Consider the following 27622-nt stretch of genomic DNA (forward strand, 5'->3'; position numbering starts at 1 on the left):
TCTCTCTCTCTCTCTCTCTCTCTCTCTCTCTCTCTCCCCCCCCTCTCGCTCCCTCTCTCTCCCTCTCTCCCTCCCTCCCATGTTTTCTTCCTGAAATATTTTACAGCAAATCTCTGATATCATGTCATTTTCCCCCTATATAATACAGTATATATATATATGTGTGTGTGTGTGTGTGTGTGTGTGTATGTACATATATGTACATATATCTTACAAAGGACAGTCTCTTTCATACCACACTGCCATTATTGCATTTAATAGGATTAACAGTAATTTTTTGGGTCTCATCTGTCTATATTCAGTTTCCTTGATTGTTTGAATCAGGATCCAGACAAAGTCTATGTGCTGCATTTGGTCGTAGTCCCTTTATGCCTATTTTAATCTAGAGCAGTGCCCCCCCCTCGCCTTTTAGCCAACCAACCACTACTCCTCCATTTTACGTGCCCATCTCCCCCACTGGACAGCAACCCCCTTGAGAGGGGAGCTGGCTTCTGTGCCATGCCGGATCCCCAGCACTGTGTCTGGGATGGGGCAGAGGCCCACTGAGCATCTGCCCAGTTGTGTCCTAGCCACTTGGGAAATGCATTTTGAATGAATGAACCCTGTCGTGGCTTTGTATGACTGCCTGTGTCTGTGTTTAGATAAGAGGTTTTTTGTGTTATTTTAAAAAAAAAGATGACTTGCTCGTGTGTGGATGTTTTCTCAGCAAACGTCGGTCTGTAAACATCCTGAAATAATAAGAGAGATATTTGCTGTGTTACTCGAGCTGCTCTGGTTTGTGGTGAGGAGCCCAGACAGCCACATTTGTGCCCTGATCAGCAACTGGCGTCCCCAGATCACACGTGGGGCTGACAGGGGCTGAGGTCATCTGTGCCTGAGCTTTGAATCCCCACTTACCCAGCCCCAGGGATTACCGCGGTATGACCCAAACACTTGGCATTTGGGCTGCCAGGAGAACACTATATACCTCTCCCTGTGTCCTCTCTCTGGACAGCGCTTCTTCGCTTGTGCCTTCGGGAAACTTCTCAAACCTGCCTCACACCCTGGCGAGTTGTGGAGCCTTTCTCAACTCATGATGCATCTGCGACTGGCAGGTTGTGACACAACATGAACACTTGACCCTTTTTTGTCTGAATTTGTCGTGAAGATATAGCATCGACACTGGCACCTCTGAGGGGGTCCTAATGAAGGAGACCAGAGGCTTAGGGGGAAGGAAAAAGCATGCTCTCACCGCTTGATAACGAGCTTCACACCTGATTCCCTGTTCAGTCTCCTCAAGGTGCTGGGTGCTCTGATAGACTTCTTTTGACCCACCAAGCAAGGACCCCTCTGCAAACAGCCCTTCACTGAAGTGGTTCTTTTTCTTTTTCACTTCTCATCATTCTTCTTAACCATAGACAGTCTTCTCCACTAGGCAGAAATATAACAAAATAGTAAGTCTTTCTCTCTGGATGGCAGGGATAGAGTTGATTTTTTTTTCCCCTTTATCGTTTACTTCTCAGTATTTTTCCAAAATTTTTATTATAAAAATATTTTATTTTTCTAATGAAAAACCAAAATATTTGGGGGTTTTTTTCCTCTTAAAAAAGAGAACTTCCTACCCATTTGGATGGGTAGACAAAATTATACTTGCATTTGATACAGCTATGTGTGTGGATAAGGTCACCGAGCCATTGGGATTTTGGTATTTACTTATTTTATTTATTTTTATGATATTATTTTAGAGAACATACCTGGACTTCCTAAAAGTTAGAACACGAAAGTTGGGGCTTAGGAGAGGGCAAGCTATGAAACCCATGTCGCCTTGCTCTCCCATTCTACTTCCTCCCCTTCCTTCCTGAAAATTTCATTTTGAGTTCTTCAGTGTGGAATTGATCTAATGCTAGGCTCCCAATTTTGATTTTAAAAAATTTTTAAAAATTATTTTTTAATTTTTTTATTCAAGGAGGTTGAGATATCAGAGAAAGACACAATGACCCAGTATGTTAAGGCAAGGCCAGCAGGGCAAAGCTCCAGGCTGCGATGGCCAGCCTTGTCCTCTTGGGAAACTAATAGCCAAACACCTTGGTCACCTCACTTTGGGGGGCCCTGACCCCTCCCTCTACCATTTTCTGTTTTCCTCCCTGTATCCTCCTCAGAGGTAGAAAACATGGCCGGTCTGGTCTGTGCTGATAAGGCTCCTTTTTTCTAAAACACTGATCCTCTGGTCTCAGAAACTCAGAGCTGGCAGGGATAGTGGGGGACATGAGCCCTTTGGTCACAAACAGACCTTCACTGCAGGATTATATCACCACGGAATCTGATTTTTGAGCATCTTCCATTCTTTATCAGCTGTTGAGGAAACGTCCATCCATGTGCCCTAAATGCAAAGCCTTTTGTAAATACCAGGTATGGTACAGTTTCTTAAGGGCAATTGCTTTGTACCCATCTGTGCATCTAAATATATTATCACCACAGGAAAACCTGTCCTGTCTCCGTGGCGGCTGATAGGGAGTGCTGTGTGTGGATGGACCATGCTGATGTGCTTGGGGTGGGGATTTTTAATGTGTTTTTTATTTGCACTCGTATTTCTCTTCCCTGAGAATCGGTATAATTCCCCACCCTAAATTCCTTTCAGAGACCTTCTCTCCTTCCAGTTGCTGTCCAGATACCGTGCAGCACTTGCATTCCTTCCAAGGCTTGGTCAGATTTCTCTTTGGGGACTCTGGAAGTAAAGGCAAGCCCAAGATCAGGGGCTTGTTTCCTGCTGGTTTGGGGCTCAGGTTCTTCTCCTTCCTGGGCAAGTGGGGGGTGTCCAGTACAGATGCCCTTTCTGCTGGCAGAAAGAGGAGGGCAGCAAGGAGCTGGGCGGCGGCCCCTGGTCCCTGAGCTGCCACAACAGCAGGATTATGGGACATTTGCCAGCGAAGCTCCTGCCACACCCAGTCCAGAAGCTCAGCCATGCCAGAGACGGGAGTGGGAGTCTAGGGACATCCCGTTCTGGCCTCGCCACTGTAGGATCAATGTGTTAAGATGTGGAAACTATGTCTTTGCTTCCATGACTCTGAATGTCTGGCCTTGGCTGCTTATCTGAGCCCTGACTGTATTGGTGAAGATTTGCAGGATCCCAGGGTTCAGCTTGTGCCTAGGGCCAAGAGGATGAGGTGTAGGGAAGGATGAAGAAGTGCCTGGAAAAAAAGTCACTTGGACTTTTGGTTACTAAGGAGAGCTGCTCCCTGGAGCACAGTGTGTCTAGAGTTTGTGGGGGCCTGGCAGAGCCGCTGACCCCTGTTGGACAGCTGTTCACCCCAGGGAAGCAGAAGTGGGGGATCATAGCTGTAAAGTCAGGGTGCTGATACGCCACATATCAGGACAGCTGGGCTTTTCACAACTTGATGCAAACAAAGGTAATAAGAGTCAGGAGTTCCCTGCTGGGTGAAGGGAGGAGTCTGATCGCTGGATGAAAGGGAAAATAGATGAGTAAGCATGGGGCCAGGAAGGCCTCTTTCTAGATTCTCAGGGAGAGGATTCAGTCAATCTCTTTCCTCAGGGAATGTGCTGTAGGGTTCCTGCAACCGGATATGGCCTTGGGGACTGTGAGATCCCTGCTGGGAGCGCTTCTCAGCCATTTGCCTGGAGTTGTGGCACATTTCTGTTGTGAAAGAAGGGCTCTGGATAAAGTCTCGGGCTTCTTCTGGATTCCAGGCTTGCTATAACCAGGAGACCCAAAAGTGCCTGCTTGGTCCAGGTTTCCACCTCCAGCTTGGGTGTGTCAGTTATCTTGTATCTGATATTTTGGACTCTCTTAAGAATGACTCACCCACCCACACACATAGATAGATACAGGGTACTCACCCCCACATACTTACATAAATGCATGGTACACACACACACATGCGTAGATGCATGGCACTCACCCATACACATAAATAGATCCATGGTAAAATAGTCACTCGGTGCAAAGGGAATTCAACGAAAAGTAAGCCTTCCTTCTTTCCCTGTCCTTCAGCGCCCTGTTCTCTTCCTCAGTGGCATCTGCTGTCCCCAGTCTCCTGTAGATCCTTAGGCATATCTTTGTGCCCATTTCCCCCTTTGCTTCTCTTCAGACCTCCTCGGAAGCAACCAGCATGTGACCTGACAGGGCCCACAGGGCTGCCGAGACTCAGCAGTAACAGTTATTTGAATCAGCCAAAGCTCAACTATTGCCCCTCCAACTTACTTTGCTACCTCTCCCCTTTAGGAATCTTGCTGTGTTCGATTTGTGGGTGTAGAGTCTGGGCGCTGAGAATAAACCTCAGAGGCATGTTCTGGGTGCAGATGATAGAGGCACAAATAAACAAACAAACATTGTGCTAAGACACACCTGGGTTCAAATCCTGGCTATGTGGCCTTTGGCAAGTCAATGAACCCTAGTATTTTAGTCTATAAAAAGAAAGCATTCATACCTATCTCAAATGACTGATGTAGAGATGAAATTAAAATATGTGTGAAGTGCCCTGTGTAGGTTGGCTCTCCAAAATGTCAGTTATTTTCTATTTCTAAGGAGTGACCCATTTACGGAATGAGTGACACTGGCATGGAACCCTCTGGATGGCTTCCTGGAAATCCTCTCAGGGGGCCCCGGAGCTTTTATTTCCTTGCAGAAGGCAGCCAGTTCTCCATGTGCTGCCGTTTCCTCTCCCCTACCGCTGCCTCCCGCTTGTGTGGAGCTCAGCCTCCGTGCTCCCCAGCCTCTCAACCTCACCTCCTTCTCTGCCCCTCTGCCCCCTGCCCCTCCACCATTGGTGAGCAAGAAGCCGCCGGCTTCTTGGAGAGAACTCTGGGCTGTTTCTGGCTATTCTTGGAGGTGTTTATGTTGTCATCTTTCAGAGGCTCCTAGCAGATGTCTGGTTATTGCTGAAACTTCACCTTTATCTTCAGCATGAGAGAAGAGAGAGGCTATTTTTAAGGACCTTTAATTGGCATGGCCGCACAATACAGTCAACATTGTTTCCAAGTTTCATTCTTCATCGTTCTCACTCTACCCATTTTGAAACCCTTCAGATCCAGACGGAGAGACCTTATATGTCCTGATTTTAGGGCAGCATTTAAATTTGGCAGGCAGTTGTAATCTCTTAAAAAGGTAGGTCAGAGACGCAAAGGCAACCAGCTGACTGTATTTTTCCGGGCTGAGACAGATGGTGTGAAGGAGAGCAGCATTTCTGTGTCCACAGGAACCAACACCTTCCGGCTTCCTTCCACCTGTGGTGAGAGAGGCCCACCCCCTGCATTCTGCCTGCTGATTGGCTAGGAGATCTTTAGTGGTTTCTTTCCCTTTGGACTCGGGTGGGGCTCCAGGTGAGGAAGGAGTGGAATGATACTGACCTCCCAGGAGGGAGGAAGAGGAGGAGGCCATGAGTCACAGACCCTTGGTATGTCAGATTGGAAGGGCCCTCTGGTATCATCCAGTTCTCACTCCTGCCACCTTGTTTTACCTATGGGGAAATGTAGGCTCAAGGGGTTCTTGATACTGAGCAGAAGTCTGGAGGTGCAGTTCCTTGCTCAAGGTCATCCAGCCAGGTCTGAGTCAAGTCTATTATTCTCCATCCGTCATTTCTGCCAGGCTGTGATCCTGTGGTCAGTCTCCTGCAGCCCTCCTTACAGCTGGCCTTCCCTTCTGAGGGCCCGCGCCTCACCCACTCCCCACCCCCTTTCTAACCACTCTCCCATTTTTTGAACTTAGGATGTATATACTTGTAGCACTAATTTACACAACCACCTGGTGCAAGATCTTTCCTTATCAAAAATACCTCCCCCAGAGCCTTTGGGGTCTAAAATTCCCAGCTTTGTTTTCAGTCCTTGTCTCCAGAGAGCGCCTTTGGAAAAACAAACAAACAAACAAACAAACAAACAAACAAACAAACAAAACAAACAAACAAACAAACAGAATTTAACTGGGAAGGACCACAGAGATTAGTTTGTCTCTGATTAGCTGTCAGCTGAGAGCTGAACTTTGAGAGAATGGGGGATGAGTCATCCAGGAATAGGTGGAGGAGGGAATCAGAAAGGAGTGTAATAGGGTGCCGTCAGGGCAAGCAAACACCTCTGGACAAGGCTCCTGAGCTCACAGTTTGAGCAGCTGCTGTGCTGGGGGCGCTGTGAGGAATGACAAGAGCATAGTGCTCATCTAACTCGTGGAGGGAGGTGCATTAGATAAGCTCACTGACGCCTGCACATCAAGACAGAGCATGGGATGTGTTTTGGAGAGTTGCACAGTGTGTGGGAACCAGGGCAGGCTTCCTGTAGAAGGTGGCCCTTGGTCTTTGAGATGGTCCTTGGAGGATAGGAAGAATTTCCACAGGCAGAGGTATAGGACCAAGAGATGTGGAAAAGTGAGGGTACATGCAGGGTGCCGCATGGTGGAAATCTGGGGGGCTGTACAGGAAACTGGAAGCCAAGGCTGGAGTCAGGCCAGCCCTCCCTGAGTGCTGGGGGTGAGGGCGTGACCCTCACCAGGCAGACAGTGGGAAGCCCTTAGAGAGGAATGGCCAGCTACCCTTCAGGCAGATCAGCTTGTTGGGGAGTCAGGGGCGAGGGATCTGTCAGGCGGCCTGCACTGCCTCCGTATATAGAATGTGTACACTGACCAGACAGCAGCTGTTATCTGGACCAAGGAGTGTGTGGGGAGTGGGGAATGGTGGGAGGTGGGGGAGGAGGGGTCAGTTAAGGCCGGGCCCAAATAAGGCTTTGTCTGTGTCCTGGCTTTACCCTGCAGCCTTCTGTGTAGAGTCAGTGTGGACAGCCCTGTCTGTCAGTTTAGAAGGAGAACAGCCCATTCTAGAACTCCTCAGTTAGGGTCTTAGAATATGGGACATCTGTCACTTTCTGTGCCCACTCTGGGTGTGCCTGCTCTGAGCTTTGGCAGCTCTAGCCTCTTTAGAAAATGGTGACTGCCTCACGTTTCACCACCTCACTATAAGCTAAGCCCTCCATATCGATCATTCGCCTTTCTCAAGGTCAATTTTAGAGGAATGAAGAGGGGCGTCAGGTGCTGAGCACCCCCTGGGGCGGGGGATACCTATGGATCAGGAGTTACCTGCCTGCATGTGGATGAGGCAGCAAAGCTGCGATGGGACAGGAACTCAGGTGATCCCCTCCTCCTTTGTTAGAATGCGTTACGTAAGCATCAGAACCAGTCTCTCCAAGCATTGTGGGCCATGATCTAAAATGATGGCTTCTCCCTTCTGTGGTCTCACAAGCACCTGAATATCCCCTGCAGGTGGGTCCTGCCCCGGGTCTCTAGTGCACACTTTGAGCTTACTTCCCCAGTAAAGGAGGAGGCTTGAGCATGCTGGTGGACTGGGGCTGGACTTGTGTCACCAGGCAGCTGGAACACATTTGTGGGTTGCTGTCTCTCAGCTTTTTCCCCAGCTCCGTGGACATCAGGGGAGGGGCCAAAAGCTGAGCTCAGCTTCTGCCTGCTCCAGAATTAACCTGGCAGGTGGGAGACATGGCAACCTGGTGCGCTTGCAGCTTTGACATTTGAGCAGGGCTGCTGGCACCTGTTCTCTGCCATAGATGTCTCAGAAACACCCTTGCTTTCTGTGATGGAATAAATTGTTCCTGCAAACAGCAAACGACATGAGTTTAGTGCCCATGGGAGCTATTGGTGAGAGTGGGGGGAGGGTACTGAAATAGCTTTCGTCTTTGCTCTCCTCACATCCATTCTACCAGTATGAGACCAAGTTGGTTCATTGATTGATTGATCAAGTGATCACTCCATTCATTCATTCTGCCAACCAAAACTTCCGGAGTTTCCTCTATTTGAAGCATGTGGTCACAGACCGATCATGGTTTTCAGTCGCTATGAAAGCTTGGGAGAGCCACTTAACTTTCTCTAAGCGTCAAGTTTCTCTTCTGTGAGATGGGAGTGATAGTTCTTATCTCACAGAGTGGCTGTGAGGATTAAATGGGGCAATGTGCACAGATGCCCAGTACACAGATGGGTGGACTCTTCCCTGCTGACCCTTTCCTGAACTGGCCCACAGGATGCTTAGAGCACAGATGTGGGCAGGGTTCCTTTTTGCCTCAGGCCTCCCAGTCCTGTTCCTGTTCCCTAAGTGTGTTTTATCCTTAACTAGTGACTTTTTAAGAAAATGGTTCAGTCAAAGCACCTATGCGTGCAACAAAGAAAAGGTAATGCCTTTCTCTTCATGGTGAGGTCTTCAAATCAGACCTTGGAACTTCACAGGTGTTCCAGCCTGTGCTTGCGGATTGGAGGTGGCTCATCCCATCTTTGGACAGCTCCTATTTTCACCTCCCTGATGGCTCCCCATAGCTTCTGGCATTTGTTCCCAGTTCTTCCTCCTTGAAGCCACAGAGAATGGGTCTAATGTCTCCTCCACATGACAGCTCTTCAAGATACTATTTTAAAAAATTAAATTTATGATACCATCAATTAGAAGATGGGCCATTATTTTATTTATAAGAAAGAAAAAGTGCCTTCAATTAAACTGTGGAACCATGCCTTGTTATCACTTAAAATTTTTATTTTATATTGACAGAAATAATTGTTTTAGAATTTAGACCTACGTTTTTATTCCATATCGCTCTTGCACATGCATGAAAAGGAAAATAAATTGGTTATGGCATTTCTAAAGCTTTTTCTCTTGTGGAATCCAAGTCCTTGTTCTGAATCACTTTGACTCAGAGTCATCAATGTGGCGTTTTGACACATTATTATATTCTGGTAAAGTGGTCATGTATTCTTAATCTCAATTATCTCTGGCATTTATTTTTCTAGTTGCTGATACCCATTATGTAAGTTTTGATGATGTTGCTTTCTTGATTTTATCAGAAGGTGCCAATGGAGGGTTTTTAGTCAAGACCCAGGATTCACATTCCTTTCTCAAATGGTCCTTACATGTTTTGGCTCCTGAAATGTGGAGGGCTGCAGTTGTCCAGATATGCCACCAGGATAACAGTCAGACTTCCATGTGACAATGGAAAATAAGGCAATGACAACTGCGCTACAGCTGCACCCTGGCCTAGAGAGAGTATTAGATGTTAGGGGATTATAAGGTACATTCTGCTTTCAGACATTTTTCAATTGAAAAAAAAAGTTACATCTTCTAATTAATGAAATATGATATTTAAAAACAGCCCCTTTGTTCTCTCCTGAGTCTTCTTCCAGATTAACAACCCATGATGTAGGATCAGATCTTTTTACCTTCCCTGTGGTTCTTATCTGAACAAACGGCGAGGGCAATGCCCACACCATATATGGCGTTTGTGGCGGGGTGACCACAGCAGAGGAAAGGAGTTATTACCGCCCTAGTTCAGGTCCTTGTACTCCTCTTAATGCAGCCCATGATTGCATCGGCTTTTCTGGCAGCTACATCACACCGTTGACTCACTGACATTATTGCTGACTAGGTCTTTTTAACATGTGGCGTTGGTAAGCTGCTTCTCCCCTCTCCTATAACCTGTGTGGCTTTAGAACGTAAATGCAGAGCTTCCTTTCTGTTCCCGTGTGTTTCAGAACAACCATTCCTGTTAAATTTCAATTTGATCAATTCAGTGCATTCTTTCAGGATCCTATTTGAGTGTGCCTTCCATAGCCTCCCTCAAGTCACCCATAAAATGCTAATCAGGAGGGAGCCCTCCGGCATGCCGCTCGAGTCCTCCCTTCAGGAGACATGGTCTTTAATTGGCTTACTTTGGGAATGGTAGCCCAGGCTGCCCCTTGCCTGCGTACTTTGCCCTTTTGCTTTTCTGACCTATGACCAGTTGCCTTCTTGAGTCTAGATATACCACATCTATTGCCATTCTCCACCGACCTTCAGGTATCCTATTACAGAAAGGAGTGAGGTCTCCTTGACCTCACCTGTCCTCAGCTCCCAGAGGGCTCCATGACTGCTTTCAGGTATTCCCTGGCCACCCCACAGTGATGCAGGAGGCAGTTCAGTGGTCTCATCTGCAAGAATTTCCAGTGCTCTGGGCCCGGGGATTTGAAGTCATTGAAAGTATCTAAATATCCTTTTTTTAAAAAAAAAAACAACCAAAACAAGCTCTTCTCCCATCTCAGCTTCCTGTCTTATCTCTACATTTGATCTGTACTTGCCAGTCTAAGAGTAGCTCTTTTTGACAGTGGCCTTGATGTGCCCAGAGTGGGAGCTGAGGTCCAATTTCTCGGGACCCTTTATGCTTCTGGACCTCTTGGCTCAAGATGACCACCCACCCTTAAACCTTCCTGCCTCCTGGGACATGTCGTGCGGTCTCAGCTGGTCCCAGGCTTGCCTCCTCTGGTTGACACTCCGGGTCGGGCCCTGTGTCACTGTCGCAGGGTCTTATTTGGTTAAGCCTCCGTCTCCTGACGATGGGCCTAGGCTTTTTGACAGGGTTTTTCTGTGCAACCACATGGCTGCTATTCTGTTCCATAGAGTAGTTACAGTGAGCCAAGACTGGGGCGAGAGCTTTGTAAATATTAACTCATTTAATTCTTGTGTCAACCCCACGAGGCAGATATTGTCATTATCCCCACGGACCAATGAGAAAATTAAGGCGCAGAGTAGTTAATTGACTTGCTCAAAATTTCATAGCTGGGAAGGGGGAGGGGGGAGTTAGAATCTAATCAGTTTGCTCCTGAGTCCAGCTTCTAACCATTATGGAGAACTGCCCACTTCCTAAAAGGCCCCCTTTTTCCTTCTCCTCCTTCTCTTTCTCTCCCTCCCCCCCTCCTCCTCTTTCTCCTCTTCCTCCTCTTCTCTTCCTTCTGCCTCTCCCTCCCATTCCCTCCTCCTCACGCCTCCCCACCCCTCCTCCCAATTACAAAGCTAGAATTGCATTTCAGAGCATCTGAATCATTTACTTCCTCAAACTCATATCCCAGAGCCCTTCTATTCTCCCAGTCATTTGAAGTCTGTTTTCTTAGAGCCTCAGGCACCAACTTCCCCTTCTTGGTCTCACAAATTTCAGAGGAAACAATTGCTTTTCCTCTATAGTCCCTGTGTCCTTCTGGTCACTACCCATTTGACCATTGCTGTGGGAATTAGGCTAGTTGTCCTGTTGATACGGATGCTTCCTCTCCTCTGAAAGGTAAAGTGCTCAGTGAGGCCAGTCAGAGCTTTCAGCCAGTGGGGCTCCCACAGCTGTCAGGGTGACTGATTCCCCACCTGCCCCCAACCACCGGAGCTCTGCTCTGGCTGGCCTGGAACCTGGATCAGCAGCAGGCCAGTGGTGTCCATGGGGACTCAGCTCTCCTAACGCTGTGTTCTCCAAAACATCCCCCTTCCTTCGTTTCATGGCCTTGTCACACAGATGCTCACCTTTTTGGTTATAGAGCGACGCTATTCACCTTGCCCTACTCCAAGTCCATTCCTTTAGAACAGCGGTTCTCAACCTTTCACAGGGGTCGCCTAAGACCATCGGAAAACACATATTTTCAATGGTCTTAGGAACCGAGACACCATTCCTCTATCCGTCTCCAGGCCCACATGCAGATACGCCCACATACGAGTACCCGGCGACCCCTGTGAAAGGGTCGTTCGACCCCCAAAGGGGTCGCGACCCATAGGTTGAGAACGGCTGCTTTAGGAGATCAGAGTGGGGCCCAGAGAAATGTGTATAGCCTGCTACCAGTTATGTAAAGAAAAGAATATGTATTTGTATTTGAATGCATATATAGTGAATATATATATATACCTATATATCTATATATATGTATATCTCATCAGGGACTAGACACAAGCAACTAACAATAGTGGCTGCCTATCTCAGAGTGCGGATAGACTGGGAAGATAGGACCAGGAGTAGGAAGGACACATTTCCTGTGAACTGCTGTGCCTTTGGATCTTTGAACCTAGTGAATGTATTTCTTATTCAAAACTGTTGAAAGCATGGATAATCTGAGAGTCCTGACTGTCGCACTGGGGAAAGAGTTTGACTCACCTGGTTGAGTCACCGGTCCACCTTGTGCTGCCATGTGGATGGACCTCAGTTCCTCAGGTGTGAACTGGGCTAGTCACAGCCTACTTACCTTGCAGTGGGGACACAGAGGGACCCTCCTTTAGAGCTTGCGCGGTCCCACACATGGGGGGTCTACAGTAAACAGGGCCCCCTCATGCCTCCCTGACTCACCTCTTTGAAGCTCAGTAGTAATTTGAGATTTTGACCCTTTGTTGTAAATTCAGTTTACTTAGAGCTGGGCCTCAAATGTTGGTTTTCTGTTGCGAACCACCTAAAACTTACACCATGTTTTTTTTCCCCTCTGTTGAACTCCATTTGAGAAAATGGAAACACTCTGAATGTCTGGGTTTGCCTGGAACAACTATGTACTTTCCCTTTTGAGACCTATGGGAGTTTACATATCATTTCTTTTCCACGCATCCTCATCTGCTCAGTGCAGGGAGTGCAATTAGAATGGATCTAACAGCCTTTGAAAACACAAGCCCATGATGGGTTTGCAGATAACCGAGGACAGGGCAGGCCCTGAAGAAAAAATTCATGGCATTGGGAAAAGCCAGTCCAGGTATCTATAATTGAGGAAGTAACCTGATTAGGAAGGTGACTTATTTACCTTGGGCAGTTAATTGAGAAGCGTACATTGAGCAGCTACCGTGTGTCCTAGGCTCTCTGCCATGGGAGTGACACTATGGTTAAGGCCCAGCCTCTCCTCCTAAAGTGTTCACAGTATACTTAGGAAAACAAGACACACGTGTTTTAAAAAATTAAGTAACAGGAGATTTTGGTAACAGTTTAGCAAAGGCAAGTCACAAGGTAGTTCATGACTAATTTCCATATGACTTGGGGAGACGGCAGTGGGTGTGAGCAGTGTTTCCTAGGGGCTGGAGAGGGTGTGGAAAGCTTCCTGGATGAGGAGGAGGGGGATGGGGAGAAAGCGGCTGCTTTTGATCTGGATCTTGAAGGGTAGAGGAAGTGCAGATGGGTAAGTGGGAGGAAGAAGACAGCGTCTCTAGTGGGTGTCGAAATCAGGAGAAATGGGAAATGGCCTGGTTTGAAGGTGGGTAGAAAGAGATGAGGCTTGGCAGATGAGTTTAGAACTGATACGGACAACCTTCAATGTAACAGAGGGAGGAAAATGTGTGTGTGTGTGTGTGTGTGTGTGTGCACGCGCGCGTGTGTGTGTAAGTTCAGAACAGAGGATGAGGGCCCAGGGTCTCATAGGTAGCTCTTGTAAATCCTACGGAGCACGGGCAAGAAGGGGTTTGGCCTCCAGACATTTAATCCAGGCCTCTCCAGCTTGGCCTCCACAAATGTCCTCAGCGGTAGAGAGGGAGGCCAGACGCATGCTCACCCTTCCCCCATCATTATTCTATTTGGATATGTTCTGTGTAGGCATTTTAAATGTCTACTCATATATGTATTCAGCGTTTATGAGTTCTTACTCTGTGCCAGAACCTGGTCTAGGTACTGTGGTTACAAGGAAAAAGAAAAGCCAGGTAAAACCCCTTGCCCTGTGGAGGGAGACACAATAAACACGTTAGAGGTCTGAGGCCAGGCGAGGAGGGGTGGGTGAAGAGCACCGCAGCAGGAAGAAGATAGGCTGTGCTGGGGGCGGGCGGGGGGAGGGGAGCAGGTGAGGAGGGCTGTCATTTTAAACAGGTGGTCAGGAAAGGCCTCAATGACTAGCCCTTGGGACTTGTCAGCCACCGAATAAGAAGTCTGGCCCACAGGGAAGGAGGCCAGGCCGGACAGTGCAGGGATCTTGAGTCCCCAGGCGTTCCTCTGCGACCCATCGAGTCTTCAGCCCTGGGCGGCAGGGAGCCTGTGAGTGTTCTTGAGCGGAGGGGTGTCATGTATGGGAAGATGACCCTAGTGGCTCTGCACAGGATGGGATATTGGGGGTGAGACTAGGACCCCAGGAGGAGATGACCAGGGCTTTAAAAAGTTCACTAGTTTGATACTTCCCGCCTGTGCATGGTGGGGACAGAGCTAGGGAACAAGAGCAGAGGGACAGGGGTGAGGGTGACAGTGGATACTGGCAGAAAGGGAATGATGGCAAGGCTCAGGCTGGAGGGGGGTTGATAAGCAGCACACTGACATTCTTAGAATTTGGTTAAACATTCTTGCTGTGGCTGTTCTTTCATTATTTTAGTATAGTATAGTGTTAAAGGGTGTGAGCTCTGGGTTTGAATCCTGACTCGGTGACCTTGGGCAAGTTACTTAACCTCTCTGTGCCTCAAGCTCTACATCTGTGAAATGGGGATAAAGTAGTACTTACCTTACAGGTACATTCTTTTTTTTTTTTAAGATTTTTATTGGGGAATTGGGGGGATGGGAACAGTGCTGGGAAATTGGGGGAAGGGGAACAGACAAGTTGCTGTCGTTTTGTTCTTCATTCTAGTTGTGGAGGACATTGCTTCACTGGCCCAAGTTGGCACCATCATTGCGCTCTTCCCGGGCGAGGCAGATCAGTCGCCGGCTTCTGGACGGCCGCTCACTGTGGCTGCTGGCTGCTCACTACACAGAGTAGCCCATGGCAACCCACTGCCACAGGGACTGCAGCCTACGCCCGTCGCACGCGACTCACGGCAGCCCAGCTCCAGGTTGAGCTGTTGTTCAGCATCTTAGCTGTGGAGAGCAGTGTCACTGACCCTTATATGTGGTATCTGAACCGGGGCCCTCTGGCGTCCCAAGCCAGTTCTTAACCATCGCGCCATTCGGCCGGCCCTACAGGTACATTTTTGAGAAGACGAAATAGGTTACTGAATGTAGAATACTGAGAACAGTGCCTGGCATATACTAAATGCCTAATAAATATTAGCTTGTTTGACCGTCTGTCTCTCTCTCCATATATATGTGTGTGTGAGTAAGATTAACATGTTGGACATATCCTTGCTGTTGTCCTGAAGCTAAGTCAAAGGACAAAAATGATCCTTTAAGGATTAAATGAGGTAATGCGTGTAATGAATTTAGCTTAGTGGCAGATAAATGCTAGTTAAAAGTTCTACTAGTACCACTAAATATTGTGAGGAAAGTGATTTTCCAGTGGAAATCCTTGGTCAAGTCACCCGATTCAACCATTATTTATTGAGCCTATGGTGTGCCAGGTGCTGCACTAGACGTATTCTCTCCTTTCATCTTTGCAATAACTGTCTAAGATTAGCACTGTTAACCACATCTCACAGATGAGGAAGCTGAGGCTCAGAGAGGCTGAGGTCTGCCCATGGTCACACAGCCCTTGACTCGCAGAGCTGGGGTTTGAGAGTATTTTTCCCTCTGATATTGAACTGCCTGTTATAATAAGAACAATTATTCTATGGGTAATCTGTTATGTAATTGAACATTGACATATGGGTATGTACATCAGTCTCCCTTGATCTTTGGTATCCACGTGGAGCCTTGGGAGTGTAGAGGCCTGGCCAAGTTCCAGGACAGACCGGAAGCAGTGTTAGGAGTCAGAGCTGCCCATGGGCAGGAGGGGCCATAGGTGAGTCAGCTCCTTTCCTCTGTGACTTATCTCTGCAGGCCTTATCAGAGCCTTTCAGTCACACACAGCCTGTCTGAGACCTGTCTTGGTTGACTTAGCCCCTTAAGTGCTAGAAGGGCAGAGCCTGATGGGTTCAAATCCCAGCTCTACCACTGTAAAGCCAACATAAGAGTGAATTTCTTTATACCTCAGCTTTGTCATCTGTGAACCCACTCATGAGAATTAAATGAAATGGTCCATGTCAATGCTTAGAGTTGTGTGGTCCATAGCAAGCACTTAGAGTTCTTATGCTAATAATTATTATATTATCATATTGTTATAAAAGCTTCCACTGACCTGTGAGACCAGAATGAAATGCCCCATCCTCTGGCTATGATTCCTTCAGTAACACATTTTGTTTTGCCTTATTGTAAAAACATGGGTGGGGCTCTACCCCTCTCTGGGCTGAGTCCTTGAGTCCAGGGAAGAGGTCTCTCTCAGTGCTTTTTAAATACCTGGAGACGTGTGTCTTGTCCTACAAGGTGAGAAAGAGGTTCACCAAATGGAATGGATTCCTGGTTCTCCTTTTCCCTTCAAGCCACAGATTCTGACCTGAATGCCTCACTTCCCAGGATTATGAAAAATGCCTGATATTTCTAAGGGTGTTTACAGTTTGCTAAGCACATTCACATTCACATTTCACTTGGTCTTCACAATCTTCCTGTGTGCTCATTGGCTACTATCTTCAGTTAATAGTTAAGGAGACTAGGGCTCTGCAGAGGTAACTGATTTGCCCATAGGCTTGTGGGTGGAAGATAAAGAAACGGGTGTCCCTCTGCCCATGTCAGGAAGCTTTAGTATAGAAGCTCCGACTAACCATCCCCCCAAAGCCGTTTCACCATTTCCCCTTTGCCTTACTCTTGAAGAGGGTTGGGAGGAGACCATGGAACCAACGGATCTCCATATAGTTCTGCTTTTATCTTCCCCCGTCCGCCAGGTCCTATTATTTCCAAAAAAGCACATGAGGGTGGGCTTGAGGTGAGCCAATGATCAGAGTTGCTTAAATCATCCCCACTCCTATTTTCCCTTCTCCATGGGTCTGAGGTCTGGGCTTGGTGGGGAGTGGAGATGGTGGGGAGGGCATTATAGCTTTAAAAATTTGGAGCAGTGCCTGGACATAGCCACACCCTGGGGGAACCTGCAGCTGGAGGTGGAGGACCCTCAGCTTTATCCAGGAGGAGGGACAGGCACTAGGTGTGGGGCCCAGAGCCATGTCTAGGGTGCAGGTGGCTGGGGCGGGTGGGATGGGGTGGGGACTGAAGCAAAGACTGCGGGGGTGGGGGGCACTTTATCTCCAGAAGGCAAACAGGCAAATGATCCTTCCAGCTAAGGTGGGACTAAACCACTGTCTCCAGGACGGACTTTAATCCAGATTTACCAAGCGCCAGAGTTGTTCCTTAAGTGGAAAAATCTTCTGTGTAGTTCAGCTCAACAAAAGGTTATTAGGGAAGTACCTATAGAGTCCCAGCAGGTGAGAGGTAGGGACCTGGCCGTGAGGAGCTCATGTCCTGAGGCCTCATTTTTGCATCTTTTTTCTCCTGGGAGCCTTGAATGCCAGGCTGATGATGGTGATAACTTATGCATGTGCATAGGGCAGCATGCAGATTCCTGGCATCCATCAGAGAATATCTTACCCTGGTGCCCAGCTAGCTCAGTCGGTAGAGCATGGGACTCTTAATCCCAGGGTTGTGGGTTCAAGCCCCACGTTGGGCGCCAGGGTAAGATATTCTCTGACGTTTGGATAACTGTGCAGGGAACTCAGACTGTTGACATCTACCATGACTTTCCTTTTTAGTCAAGCCTGTTGTCTGCAGCTCTCCCTCTGCCTCTGTGAGTTCAGGACAGTCAGTCATTTGAGCAATGAAACGAATAAGATGGTTTGTTTCAGCGTCCCAGAGCTTCGGCTGGAATCTGGGCCTGGCAGCTCGGCACTGCCACACAGACTGGCAGCTGGCACAAACCCCTGCTCATTGAGTTGGGGTCTGAGCCTGCTGTGGGGAGAGAGGGGCTATCGGGCCTTTATAGTTGTGGTTCTTGAGTCCCTCCATGGTTATCATGTGACCAAAGGAGCAGACACAGGAGCCTCTCTGGGGTGTGGGTGAGGAAGATCGCAGGTAGAATGGCCCCCAAGACAGTGGCTCAGATGGCCCGTCCTTCACTAAGGCCGGCCTGCACCTCTCTCTAGTTCCAGCCTGGCCAGGCTCGCTGCCATTCTCTGCCCGTCTGCCGGGGTCAGCCATGCCTCCAGCTCTTTTCTTTGGTTTTTCCAGTCTGCAGTGCCTTCCTTCTCTTGCCTTTATCCGTCCTCATGCTGCAAGACTGAGCGTCAGCCCTTCCTGCTTCAGAAAGGGTCCTAAACTGTCTCAGCCAAGACTCACCCCCTTTCTCCATATGCCTCCTGGGTGGAGAGCCAGCAGCCCCCAGCTCAGCATTTGCATGTTACATAATGTGTTTTCAGCACCTACCAGACAGCAGGCAGCAGAGCAAAGATTAGAACTGTGGAGTTTGACTGGCTTGGGTGTAGTTTCTAGCTCTGCTTCTTCTGAGCTGTGTGACTTTGGGTAGGTGTTTTGATTTCTGAGTCTGTTGCCTCATTTGAACTTGAGGATGTGATGCCTACCTCATGGGGATATTGTAAGGATCTGCTGAAATAATCCACACAGAGCACTTAGCACGCGGTTCCTGGCTTGGACTAAATGGCTAACAGGTGCCAGCCTTGACTATTCCTTGACACGTATTGTCTTATTTAATTCACACCCTAGCTTTATAAAGGAGACATCATTTCCCAAAGGGGAGCTAACGAGCCTCAGTGCCGAAATGACTTGTCCAAGGTCCCAGGACGGTGTAGGCAGAGGTTGGAGGCAGCGCTCTCCCTTCCACTGCCCCCGCGGCCCACAGGCAGGCCCGTTCCCATGCTTTTTGGTACTCTTCACAGCCCCAGTCAGGACACTCTGCAGATGCTCAGTGAATGGTCTTTTCTGACTGGTTTAAGGAGAACCAAGTTGTGGGGGCTTCAGGGAAGAAGGAAATGAGACCCCTTGAGCATTCCATCCCCTTTCAGAATTCAGGCTTGCCCATGGATCCCTGGCAGTGGACTGCATACCCCTCCCAACACCAGGCAGCGCTGGGCAGCATGGCCCCAGCAGCACACCCAGCCAGGGAGCGTGAAACCAAATCGTGCCCCGAGGGGCAATCAGTCAGTTCCTTTTCATTTACTTATTTGTTTTTAAATAGCAGAGCATAAAGCTATGAAAAGGAAAAGGAAAGTAAGGGAAATACCTGCCTGGATAATTCCTTATGACTGGGGCAGCCACCTCGTGAACCTAGTTTCTGGGAAACAAAGAGAAAAGCCACTAGCTGGCAGGCAGGCACTGGGGAGTGTGTGGCACTGTGTGTGTCCCCTGGGGGTTAGTAGGTAGCTTACTGAATTTCCCCAGACCCACAGGTACCGCCCCGGGCCTGCCAAGGGTGGCCGCTCTGGACACTGTTGTGGTCAGGATGATTTTCACATCGTTTTGGATCGTGGTTTCCAATTTTTCTCCATCAAATGTTGTAAGCTGCCACTTCCTTCTCCTGCTGAGCCTCCCTTTGAAACAGCTGACATTTGTGTCTGCAGAGTCCTCACCCCACTGGTTATTTAGTTTATGCCTGTGCAGGCCTTGGGGTGGGTTCCCAGGACCTCTGGGAGAAGATGGCTGTGGGTGGTCATTCTTGTGTTCGCCCCACAGCGGATGCTGCTGGAGGGAGGAGGCAGGAGACAGGGAGGCCATCAGTGTGGTTTGGGTCTTTGTTTTTGTTACCAGGCCAGGGGTTGGTTTTTCTGTTGCTGTTTCTCTGAAACCCTTTAAAACACAACTGAAGGTGGAGCTTCTTTTCCTGGAGGGAATTGAGAGGATGCCATTAGAAGGCCTGGAGGTACAGGAATAGACCTTTGGGTGCTGGCCCTGAAGGTGGCTAGAAAATGAGACGAAGCAAAGGTAACGTTGTTGAGCACAGTGCTATGTGTCAGACATTGTGTTTGCACCTTGCTCATTGGCAAGGGGGACCCACATCTGATGCTGGGTTCCCAGCCTGGGACCGCAGGACTGGGCTATTCAACTTTTTGGTTCCAGCACCTTCCTCTCCCAGGAAGGACATTGGTCCAGGGCTTGCCGTGGCCTCTTACTCTAGTTTGTAGAGACTCCTTGCTGCTCATGTTTGCTTTTCCCTGGCTGTCTGGGTCTCACTGAGTGTGCAGCTGGCTTCTCTTCCTGGGTGAGATTTAGAGATGATAAAGCGGACAATCATGGCGTGCTCATGTTGGTCAGAACTCTTTTGGTTTCAAGTGACAGGAACCCAACTTGAATGAGCTTAAGCAAAACTGGGATGCCTTGGAAGGTTCTAGAGGAGCCTCAGAGACTCAAAGGAGGAGCTTCAGAGTCCAGCCCCCAGGAAGAGAAGAGGCGACCTCAGCATCCCGGGACCAGAACCCCCCTGTTCAGTGGCCCTTGGCTGTAGACAGCTCCCAGCTGACCCCACACAGTCCTTCGCCTGTCCCAAGAGAACCCAGCCTCCCCTAGAATTTTTCAGTTTGGAACTTGGTCCAGCTTGGAGCACGTACACACCATTTGCACCCATGAATGTGGCCAAGAAGGAAAAATACTCTGATGAACCTATCTTGAGTCCCATGCCCACCTTTTTGTCTGGGGAGTAGAACACGGGGTGGAATCTGTTATCAGAACAAAGGTAGAAAGATGCTGGTAATATTAATAAGTAAGAATGATCTAACTTTTATTGCATGCTTACTTTGTGCCAAACATTATTCTAAGCTCTTTACCTACATAACTCATTTCATCTTCACAATCAACCCCATTTTATAAACCAGGAAGCTGAGGCACAGAGAGGTTAAGCAATTGGCCCAAGGTCACATAGCTAGCTAGTAGGGGAGCTGAGGACTCCAGGTGTGCTCTTAGCCACCCACTCTGATGCAGACAATAACAACAGATGTCGGGTCCAAGCACTGACTGAACGGCACACTGGGCTATGTCCTTTATAGCGCTATCTCATTCCATCTTCAGAATAGCCCCACGGAGTAAGCGCTAACATTATTGCTATTTTTAGATGAGAAACTGAGGCTCATGGAAATTATCTGACTTGTTCAGGGACACCTGCCTCATTTAAAGTGACAGAGCTGGGATAGGAAGCCAGGTTTGCTTGATTCCAGGGCCTGAGTTCAGGATCACTTCTCTGGGCAGCCTCTGCATTCAGATCCTTCTCTTGCTCTATCAGAAGCTCCCTTGGTGACTGGGACGAAGAGCAGACCTGGCTAACCACCTGCACCTTCATCCTCTGTCTGGGGGCTTTGGGCATGGAGACCCCTGCTTGGTGCACGCAGCTGAGGGGTCGGCTTTGTGGTGCTGAGCTGGTCTTGATGTGTCTCACACCAAAGGCTCTCAAATAAGCCTTCAGTGCATAAGCCCTGGATTTCTTCATTCCTCCATTCATCAAATACTGATGGAGTGCCCAGCAGACGCCAGGCCCTGTTCCACGGGCTTGGTGTCCCTTGGTGAAGACCTTGCTTCTATGGAGCTGAGCTTGGGGAACAGCGGAGAGGAAGGTCCCTCAAGTTCCTTTCATGTTCCTCAGGATCCATGAGGCCACTCAAGCTCACAGGGAAACTTTCCTGCAACAGCCAACTCAGGCCTGGAGGGGCCTGGAGACCTCATGCTCCTTTGCTTGGGATGGGCATGATGGCGAGTCCAAGAGGACACTTGTTTCTCCATTCTGATTGATTACAAAGCAAACATTTCATCAGGGAGCCAGCATGGGCATGGACTAGGCCAGCTAGATTCTGAGTCCCAGGCTGCTGCAATCATTGCTGATTGAGTCTCTAGGCAAGTAGGCACTTGGCTGCCCCATGCCTCAGTTTCCCCCTCTGTGACATGACATTGCTGAGAGGATTACCTGAGATAGCTCATGCTAACCACTCGCCGCAATGCCTACCCATGAATTAAACCGTCTCCTTCCTTTGAAGGACTGACTAGTTTTGTAGATCTCTCTAAAAGCCAGGCTTATGGAAGGGAAGCAGCTAGAAGGGATCTCTGGTGAGGAAATCACAAATTAGTTCAAGCCTCTCGTTGTACAGTTGAGGAAACTGAGGCTCCTCTAAGGGAGGGATGGTGCTGGGCCCTAGGACCTTCCAGTTTATTGGTTTTAAAGGGAGCTCCAATCATGTTTGGCTGTTGGTCAGACAGAGGGTATGAATTGTTCCTTGGAGTGGCTAGATCACAGTATGCCCAGGCCTGTGATCAGCCCTTGTGGGCTGGTCCAGAAATGCCCACCTACACCACCATGCAGACACCTCAAGCAGAATCTCAGAGAGTCCCCATTTTCCTGCCGCTGGTCTCAACAATGTCCCCGGGGTTGGGGAAGAGGGGAGGGGCTTCTGTTCCTGAGATCTGAGGAGCATGGGGAGGTCCCTGGTTCTCAAATCTAGTTAGACTGATAATAAATTATGTGCCAGGATGTCCAGCTCCCCACCCACTATACCCAGAAGCTTCTCTTGAGGATCAGGGGACAGAGAAGTGGAGGCCTCCAGCCTCTCTGACTTTTGGCTCCAGACTGCACGGGGCCTACAGCTCAGGCTGACAGAATGTAACCAAGGCGGGCCAGCCTGTTTGTCTGCTGCCATGGGCTGCAGAGGTGTGGCTTGATAATGATGATGATGACAGAGCTGATGGCAGCTTCTGCCCAGGTGGCTGCCCTGGGCGCCTGCCAGGCAGCTCATGAAGTATGCCAGCTGCACTAGCACACCTCTCACCTCAGAGGGATGGGATGGACTATGAACATGGGTCAGCAAGACCTGGGCTCCAATCCTGCCATGACATGGCGCCTTGGCACATGCCTCCTGCTCTCCCAGCCTCTGTTCTTCTCTGTGAGGGGCCACTGAGACAAAATATGTCTAGTCTCTAACAGCACTCATTCCATGCATGGCCAGTGCTCAGTAAAGAGCTTTTTTCCTACGAGTAGTCTGATAATTCTGAACAGTGCTTTAAATGCAGGTCTTCATGTATGAGAAAGAACACTTGTGTGTTTATGTGGGCGAGGGCCTACCACCCTGCTTAGCAAGAGTGTGTGTATCCAAGGAGGATGAGTACTGCCTCTTGCAGGTCTCAAATTTCACATCTGTGTTAGTTTTGTCTTCTTAAGGCTACTGCTTCGAAATTTAGGACTGTGAAAGTAAATCCTTAGAAATGGCTTGGGACTCTGGGCTCCATTTCCCAAACAGGTGTAGAGGCATCTTCTGCAGAAGCAGTAGGATGTAACCAAATCATTTGGGTGGTCATCGGAAGCCAGAATAATAATTTGTTTAGGAAACTCGGCCATGATCAAGTAGCCCACTTTTATAACTTCCTTGTTTATTTAGCGTTTTTGGACCTTTCCACCTTAGGAAATGGAACAGATTTCACATTGTTGACTTGTTATGCCATAACAGTTATGGAGTTTTTACATCAGCTTGGTTTACTTTTACCATGTCCTAAGCTTAGAAATTCTGGCATTTTCTGTTTCTACTAAAGTGTCTAATAAAAGATTTTTTTCCAGGTCCCTTTTACTTTCTCTGCAAGCCTCTCTGTAGAGGTGTGATAAGCCCTTAGGGCTCCCAGACGGTGGCAGACAATAAAATTGGTTTAACCATCTCACAATTCCTTTCTTCATAAGCAAAACTTGGAGCACAGAGAGAAATTTTCTCCTGTTGGGTCAAGTGTTATTAAGGGACAAAGTGCACAAGCATGTGGTCCCTTTTGGCCGGGAGAAGATATGAGGCTGTAACATAAGATCAAAGAACCGACATTCACTGTTGGGCTCTTGTTTTTAAAGGAACATGGCCATCTGTGCAAAGCTCGTCCTGGAAGAAGGTGGCTTCAGTCACTGCGATGCCTAAGAATCAAGTGAGTACGTCACAGTGGATCTCTTTTATGCTATTGAGCTGCTCTTGGGGGGCCTGGCTTCAGGCTTTGGAAAGGGCAGGGGCGCTTGCACTCTTTCTTCAAGCCCAGGTGACCTTGAGCCCATCTGGAGAAGCAATGGCTAGTGAAAGCCCTCTGTCTTCGCCTACAGCCTTCAAGGTTGCACAGCCCTCTCCCATTGTCAGAAGAGGGAGGAAGGCAGAGCTAGAGACTGAGCTGGTTTGGGGACATGAAAGACCGAACTTGGTGGCCTTTGGGTGGGTGGGATCTCTGTCCCCTCTTCCTCTAACTAAGACCAGCAGCCCAGCTGTCCTGACTCTGGTCCCAGCTCTGATGATGTTTCAGTCTCCTGCTGGCCCCAATCTGTGCCAAGGCAAGAATCTGGCCAGGCAGCTTCTGTGGGGAGTGACTGCAGAGAGCGCATGGTAGACCATTTGTCCAAGATTTGAAAATGTGATTGCAGCGTCTTCCTCTGCTTGGGTTTCATTCTGAGGAGAACAAACCTGTTTACATCTTTCTGTAGATTCAGCGGTCCATGGAGGCTGGAGGTCTAGAAGGCTAAGGTGTAGGCAGAAATCAGCAATGACTTGTTTTTGCACAGTCGCCCTCATGAACTGTTGTAAGAGCCTTCCCGCTGCTCTCTCTAGCTCCACTCTACCCCTCTGCTCTGCTCTCTGCAATGCTGCCAGAGACCTTCCTCGAAGCCCTGACAGTCACTCTGTTGTTGGCCTTCCAGGCCCCCTCTCGTCTGACCTCAGCCTCCTTTCCCGCCTCCCCTCTCTGCCCTGGTTCCAGTTCCCCAACTCCTGGAACAGATATCTGCATCCAGGACGTGCCATTCCCTCTGAGAAGCTTCCCTCACTGCCCCAAAGTCGGTGCCTCTCCTTCCTCGACACTCCCATAGCACTTTGTTCAGACCTCAACCCATCACTGGCTGAGTTAAGGTTTGTTCACTTGTCTGTCTCACCCACCAGCTGTGGGAGCCTTGAGGGCAAGCACCTGTCCTCCAACCTTCCTGTCTAAGCCAGACAGCGCCATCCCGGCGGCACAGTACGGGCATGTGGCAGGGGGTCAGCAGCTGTTTGTTGATTCAAGAAGTTCAAACCCTGAGGTTTCTTCAGGGCTTACGGCTCACGAAGTCCCATCTCAGTGTCTCGTGAGAGCCTTGCACCCTGGGAGGGGTAGTCACATCATTCTTATTTATTTTATAGACATAGAGGCCGAGTCTGAGCAGCCAGCTACCCTGTCCCCGGCCTCATAAGGACCAGGACCCGCGTCTCCTGTGGCCCAGGCTAGTCTGGTTTCTGTAATACCAATTTTCATAATTAGAGAGAGTCCAAGAGATAATTTAGAGCAAACCCCTCATTACCAGGTAGGGAAACTGAGACCTGGCCTGAAGATACTTTCTCAAGATTATATAACTAACTGGTACCAAATGGAGACTTGAAACACAGGCCCTGGACTTCCTGTGCAGCGCTTTTTCCACTCCTCCTCCCCTCTCCTCTGCCTCCCTTCTGTCTACAGCCATCAGGGAACATTTGGGGACCATCATCCTGCATCGGCCGGAAGGTAGAGAACTTAGTGAATGCCCTGCATTAGAGGCAATGTAGAAATGCATAAAACCGGCCCTGCCCTCCAGGAGTTTCCCTGGTTTTGTGAGACCAGGGCAGGGCCTTGATGGAGGGAGGAAGGAAAGGAGAGGGTGAGGGGAGAGAGTCTCAGGGATAACCCAAGAGGCTGGAGCCTGGTGGCAGCCCCTGGGAGGGGCAGCAGGTGGGCATGTCTGGGCACTTAGAGGCTGGCCTGGTGGGGTGAGGGGTCCATGTTGATAGTCCTGACCAGCAGAATGACAAGGGGTTGACTGGACCAAGGGGAAAGCTACTCCAGTAATTTTGATTCTTAGTGTCTGGGCAAGGAGGTCCTGCTTAGCCAGTCTGCAGTGGCCTAAGCATCCATCCTGCTTCCTGGAGAAACAGAAGGTAGAATGCATCACAGAGGAGGATCAGGCAATGGATACTGAATCCCATCACGGTCTGCAGTGTGTACGGAGAGGGAAGTCGTGCATTACTGGCTGGCTTATTCCTATTGTGCTCAAGTGAATTTTTATTTTCTTGTTTCTGATTGACCACACTTTCATTTGGTCTCTCCCCCTGCCCCTTTGAATCTTGGGGCTGTTCTGGTTGTTCACCCACTGGAGGCCGGATGCAGGGCCAGGTTAAACGCTGGCTACTCATTCCATTTTTACTCTGCCTCTTGTTGCAACTTCCTGGGCATACAGACTGAGGGGCTGGGGCTGATCGCAGGCTCCATCTTGAGACACTGACAGGTGGAAACATACAATTTGCCCAGATTACAGAGAATGTGATGTTTGCCTAATAGGTACCTTGGATTATTTTCCAAAACATGACCAGGTTATAAACTTCTCTAGGGCAGGGAAAGCATACGGTGTTATATCATTACTGTTTACACTTTAGGTTTACATTGCAATTTACATTTATAAAGATCATTTCATCTTCATAATAAGGCAGGTGGATTTACTTCCATTTTATAGATGAGAAATTTGACTTGGGCTGTAACCTGCCCAGGGTAATGTATCTGCCTATGGGCTGAGCTGGGACATAGTCCAGCTTCCTGTTTACAAATTCCATGGTCTTTCTACTCTACTGTGCTCCAACTGTATGTAAATCCCTTGGAGGGCCTAGGACATAAAAGGAGCTCAATAAATATTTGTTGAATGAGTGAACTTTGGCTATTGTATTTACCTTTCTTTTTTTTTTTTTTGGCCACACTTAACCATAAATGGATCCTCTTTGGCAGCAAGGGAACAGTACTCTGAGAAGTATTTGAATTTCTTGCTACGATAAGGAACTGGTGAGTTCTCTTCTCACCCAGCCTCACCTCCGGGAACTGGGTCATGCACACTAAATAATTAATTCCTTGAGTCTTTTACTCAGAGCTTCCTGCTCCCGGTGCAGAGAGGATCTGTCCAACATTGATCTTTGAAAGGTCCCTGGCAGTGGCTGATCCTATTGCTTGTTGTCACAAACCTTCAGATGACCCATCTAACTGCCCACAAAAGATGTTCTTGCCTAATCAGGTCAGATATCCACCAGTGGATTAATTCGATCCCCCCCACCACTCTTCCCCACTATCCTCTTCCAGATGGACGAAGAGGGTTGTTGTGGGTTATCTTGGATATTTAAGGTTTTGTAGGGACAGAAAGGACACCTCTTCCATCTCACTGGCCTCCAAACTCCCCCAAGAGTTTGTGGCGAGGGCTGGAGAAAGAACAAGTGGACCATGCCAGCTTGGGAAAGAATGTATAGGGTAGGGGAGGCAGTTATCAAAATATCTGCTGGGCCTGCTCTTTTCCCTAAGTGACACTTGGGTCATGTTGCTCAGAGCCTGCAGGGGATCCAGCTGGCCTCATTAGAGCAACCTAATTAGGTTCTTGAGGTCAACAGAGTAGAGTGGAAAAAAGAGTCGGCTGAGACCAAAGGCCCACGTTCTAGTGTTGGCTGCTCACAGTTTAGCTGCAGGGCCTTGGGCCAGTCACAGAACTTTACCTGCCCTCAGATTTTTTATTAAGGAAATAGGGGGACATAGAGGGTTGTGGCATCTTAAAGGAACCTCTTAGACTTCTGTGGTTCTCAGTGCCCACTCTGTCTGCCCTCATGGTTAGCGCTGTTTTCTCCTCCAGGTCGCCTACTCCTCACGTTGTCAGAGTTTGCTTCCGTAAACACTTTTCTCCTGGCCTTTATAGTTTTGCCACCTCTCCCCTGCCCCACCCTGAGATATATATACCAGGGTGCGTATAAGGACTGCTTGTTGTTGCCTTAGTCTCCTGCCAAACAGCATGGGGAAAAGGCTAATGTTTTGAAAGAGTGTTGGGGACCTGCTGGGTGTAGGTTGGTATAGGAGAGGAGTGGGGAAAATCCTTGAGTGGAAAAAAGCCAGCCCGGATGTTCAGGGGGTGTTGGTATCAATGTAAGAGTGTCCAAACCTGTAGAGAAATACTATAAAAATGTATTTGAACCAAATAGAGTATATGCGTGGAAGCAAGATCTCAATAGACAGAGATAAATGCTTCGAAGAAATGACAGTTTGCAGTTTCTTTTATGCATTGGGAATTAAGGAGGGAATATAAGCAAGAGTACATGAAGGTGGGAGAAAGCAAGGTGGGAACTGGATTACAGGGTAGTTAAAATTATGGGCTCTCTCGAAGGTT

General features: G+C 48.6%; 1 protein-coding gene and 1 non-coding gene across 3 annotated transcripts in view; both read left to right on the forward strand.

Moving 5' to 3' along the window:
- Positions 1-27622, forward strand: part of LOC109388272 (protein-methionine sulfoxide oxidase MICAL2-like) — a 99505-nt gene that overhangs the window by 3894 nt on the left and 67989 nt on the right. Inside the window, exon 2 of one of the 2 annotated variants that reach the window (XM_019652860.1) lies at positions 23306-23376. The exons of the other annotated variant lie outside the window; for it this stretch is intronic. The gene's annotated coding sequence lies outside the window, so the exon portion shown is untranslated. The remainder of the gene's footprint in view (positions 1-23305; positions 23377-27622) is intronic. 2 annotated transcript variants of the gene reach the window in all.
- On the forward strand, positions 17089-17161 carry TRNAK-CUU (transfer RNA lysine (anticodon CUU)). Its single transcript has one exon. It is a non-coding gene; the product is annotated as a tRNA-Lys (tRNA).

Source organism: Hipposideros armiger, unplaced genomic scaffold, assembly GCF_001890085.2.
Source record: "Hipposideros armiger isolate ML-2016 unplaced genomic scaffold, ASM189008v1 scaffold_188, whole genome shotgun sequence".
Lineage (NCBI taxonomy): Eukaryota > Metazoa > Chordata > Mammalia > Chiroptera > Hipposideridae > Hipposideros > Hipposideros armiger.